Source organism: Triticum aestivum, chromosome 2A, assembly GCF_018294505.1.
Source record: "Triticum aestivum cultivar Chinese Spring chromosome 2A, IWGSC CS RefSeq v2.1, whole genome shotgun sequence".
NCBI lineage: Eukaryota > Viridiplantae > Streptophyta > Magnoliopsida > Poales > Poaceae > Triticum > Triticum aestivum.
The window spans coordinates 436,833,973-436,838,687 of NC_057797.1; positions in this window are offsets into that span (position 1 = coordinate 436,833,973).

A 4,715-nucleotide genomic window follows, 5' to 3' on the forward strand; every position below is an offset into this window, starting at 1 on the left:
TATGCCTGCTATTGCTTAGAGTTGTGTCAGGTCTGATTCATTGGGAATGAATTGGAGTGTTACGATATGTTCTGGTGCTGAGAGTTAAGTGTGTGAACACGAGCTGGTAAAGGTAGCGGTGAGAGGCCATGTAGGAGTACATGGTGGGTTATCTCACTAGAACCGTCCTTAAGCCCTAAGTTCTATGTATGTTGTGCAATGACTCGATACTACCACACATTGGGCTCCGGGCGCTCCAAGCCCTCTCGACTTATTAACCAACTTGATCTCTGTCCAGGAGTCGCAACTAGTTTCTGGTGTTTGTAGGTAGTGTTAGTAGTCTACCAAGTGGCACCCGACTAGGTGGGCTTGGGACAGACTAGGCACAAGTGGCACGGTGTACCAAGCATAGATCCATCCGGCGAGGTGGGCTTGGGAACCCTGCACACATCGTTTGGGGCCGTGAGTGAAACCCCGGCCGGATCTCCTTGCGGATGGAACCCGAATAGGCGATAAACCTGGATTAGAGTCTTGTGTGGTTAGTCAGGTCGTGGCCGACACCCTCGCCAGGCTTCCGCTTGAAGGTTGCCGAGATACATGACGTGTACATGGCGGTAAGTGGCGAGAGCGTGTGTGAAGAAGTACACCCCTGCAGGGTTAACATGATCTATTCGAATAGCCGGGTCCGCGGTTATGGACTTCTTGGATGCTTACATGGTACATAGACAACTTGAAGTGTATAAGCTAAAAAGCTCAAGACAAGTGTGAGTGCTATGGATGGCCTTCTTGTAGGGAGACGGGGATGAATCCATAGTAGTGTATTGTGTGGTGATTAGTGGACTCGTGTGCGCCATATCACCTCAAGAGTTTCTGGTAGTCGTAGAACAGGATAGCCACAGAGTCAAAGCTGGCTTGCTGCAACTAAACCCCACATTACCCTCTTGACACAAATGCATGTATGATAGGATCTGATGTAAGTCTTGCTGAGTACCTTTGTACTCATGTTGCTTTATTTATGTTTTTGCAGCGGAGACTTCGGTCTTACTAGTGTCTTGTGGACTTCGACGAGTAGCTTGTACCTTAGCTACGATCTTGATCGGATATTGTAGTTAGTCAGGCTCTTCAGCCTTTTTCATTTGTAGATGTCTGTACCCAGACATGTAATTCTTCCGCTTGTTGTTTGTATGCTCTGTATGATGGGTCGTGTGACCCCTATTTGCAATAAATGCTATGATGGCTCTTTGAGTCGTATCTATATGAGTTGTTGAGTTATGCTGTGATGCCATGTTGTACAACACATACTTGCATGTTATGCGTACGTGTAATGTGTATTGCTATGTGTGGGATCTGACTATCTAGTTGTTTATCCCTAGTAGTCTCTCTTACCGGGAAATGTCTCCTAGTGCTTCCACTGAGCCCTGGTAGCTTGCTACTGCTCCGGATCACTTAGGCTGGCCGGCATGTGTCCTTCTTCGTTCCTGTGTCTGTCCCTTCGGGGAAATGTCACGCGGTGAATACCGGAGTCCTGTTAGCCCGCTACAGCCCGGTTCACCGGAGTCCTGTTAGCCCAGTGCTACAGCCTGGATTCACTCGCTGATGACCGACACGTTCGATGCTGGGTCATGGATGCCTGTCCCTGTAAGTTTGTGCCACTTTGGGTTTACGACTAGCCATGTCAGCCCGGGCTCCTTATCATATGGATGCTAGCAACACTATCATATACGTGTGCCAAAAGGCGCAAACGGTCCCGGGCGAAGGTAAGGCGACACCCGTGGGAATACCGTGCGTGAGGCCGCAAAGTGATATGAGGTGTTACATGCTAGATCGATGTGGCATTGAGTCGGGGTCCTGACATAAATACTTTTCTAATCTGTTGTTTGAAACTATTGGCATACTTGTGCAGGATAGATATATTGATATGCAGTTTGCGCACAAGTTATACGTGCAATTACACTTCGGTATTTTCAGCCAGAGAACGAATAATTCAAGCAGGTACATACCATGTTTGTAGTCCTTGTACACCATGTTGCATTTTGTGTTTTTTGGTGCTTGCATCATTTAGTGTTTATAATCTGAACTACTTTGGATCATTAGCTGGTTTTCAAAGTGCATGTAGCTTCACATTTCTCAAGTTATGCTGATTTCCGGAGTGCAAGTGCCTTCGTATTTTCTAAGTTAAATGTTCGCCCCTGGTAACTTGAATTCGTGGATCAGCCACTACACACAAATCATACATGAATGCCAGTACGCATTAAATAAAATGCAGGGACTTACACTAGCTCGTTGTATAGGCTCACTGCAGCTCTGCTTGCGCTTGGGATGTTCCATGTACAAGCCCATGTTACCACTTGCTTGGATGTGCAGTCCTTGTGCTCCTTGCATCCCCCTCTGCATTTTTGACACGGCGAATGGTTGATCAAATAAGAGGAATCGACCTTGATGTTGTACCGGAGGACAGATACTTACAAGGTTATACGGGTGTGCAGGATGTGTACCAGATCCCATAGCGCCGTCATGCTTCGCTAAAAAATGGATTTGCTTGTTTCAGATGATATCTCCAGAAGAAATAAGAGTTAAAGTCAGAGTTGCATAGGCGTGTAAGCTAAGAGAGCAGTGAAAGGATATCCAAACATCATCGAAACAGTGCACAAGGGAGTGATGTGTGGATACCTAGTTCGGGCCGGCGTTTGGGCATGCTCGCCTAGCTAGAGTGCGGGTCACTTCAGGGCCGTTGAGGGTGATGCGCCGGTGTTGGCTGGCCGCACACGGATGTAGATCTTGAGTGGCAGCGGAGTGCTACGATGCGGTGGACAAGACCGTTGGTGAAGCCCCAACGGCCTCGGGGGGCGGAGGTGCGACGATGTGCTCGGTGAAGTAGCCCCGGTGAGCTGGGAGACGACCTCGGTGAAGCGCACTTGATGAAATGGAACTCGGTGTCTGTGAGGCACGTCGGTTGCGGCGGCCGATGTTGTCGGTGGACCACCCGGTGCGGTGGACGAGGGCATAGATGAGATAGCTCCGGTGCGGTGGTGAAGCGCGACCGTCGTCTTCGTCGTTGTCATCCGGAACAGAGGTGGGGAACGGTGGGGAAAGAGACGAGACGAGGGGCGATTCGAGGGTTGGCGGTGAATTAGGGATTTGAGCAAAATCAGGGGGCGGAAGGGGACGGCGGAGAAGAGAGATTTTGCAGGGCTGGAATTGGGGCCGCCAGATATTTCAATCCAAAACGTGGAAGCGCGAACTTATATTATCGTCGTCCTTTTTTTGAGGGGGAGGGGGGTGGGTGGCTGGGTGCTACGCGTCCGTCCGACACACGCGACCACCCCGACAGGACTATGCTTCGGTGCCTTAAGGCACCTGCCTTTGTGTCCATGACATGTGGGCCCACAGGTGGCTGGCCCAGATGTCAGTGACCCAAAGGTAGTTGCCTTTAAAGGCACCGAAGCAGCATCCACCCCGACACGACCCTGGTCTGCCTGGTGCGCCTACATTTGAGAATGCAAACGAATCTTCTTTCATTTGCAAACGAATCTGTATGTATTACCATGCCCGTGTTTTCCTTGCAAAAATTAGTCATTCGAAATGAGATACTCCATCCGTTCACTTTTGTAAGTCGTTTCAGACAACTTAAAATGAACTGTTTTGCACATTGTCTAAAATGTCTTCAAGGTCTTATAAAAGTGAACAGAGGGAGTGCTATAAATTAATTAATGAGGAGTTATTTGAAAAAAAAATCGAAACGTTACCCACGCTAACGTGGATTAGAGTGTGTGTCACATAATTAGTTATTTGAATTAGAGTGTGCGTCACGTAGTTAGTTATTTGAATTAGAGTGTGCATCACATAGTGATCTCCAATTCTAACGTGGATTTCGCATTTCACTTTATCCATGCTACTTTTTTAATACAAATTCATATGTATATGATGAACACCATGGTAGTGAGAAATTTTTTGGATGGATTCAAACATATGATCTACAAAATAGCACAACAAACTGAGTCAATGTCAACTTTTCGAAACTTAGTATGGCACGAATTCGAAATAATTACCCGTATGCCTGGTCCTCAGTTCAAATCTTACAATGTACACCGAATTGAAACATTGATATTAAGTCTGGTACTATGTACATTCAAATGTTAGTTTTAGAACCCCCCCCCCCCCCCGCACAAACGCTACATACTTCCTGTATCAGTCAATCTTCCTCTCCTAACCACCATAGGAAGCTATCGGTTTCCAACACACGTTCATTCTTTCTCTCCATGTTTCGATCTCTAAGTCTCTCAACTACACAACCCCTTTTTCCACTCTGTTACCAAATGTATTTACCTCACACACCCGCCATTGCACCCCATGCTAAGCTCTCTGTCTCCCCCCTCTCCCTCTCACCCTCTCGCGCTAAATACATGCATTGCCTATCTAGCCCCCAACCTCCCGTGCGCACGCACGCACATTGTATATCTAGGTCACTCCCTTGAGACTATCTCACTCTTTCTTCCACACGGCGGGCCACACTCGCTCAATCTCGCTCTCTTTATCTGAGTCTCATTTAACCTTGTTTTCTTTCACACACAAATGTTATATCTCCTAGTTCGGGCCTCGATTGACACACTCTATACTCTCTCACGCAGATTGTCTATCTAGGTCAGTCCATCCAAGACATCGCCACTCTTTCGACCTCATGGTGGGCCACGCTCACTCAATCTCTCTCTCTCTCTCTGTATGTCTCGATTGACCTC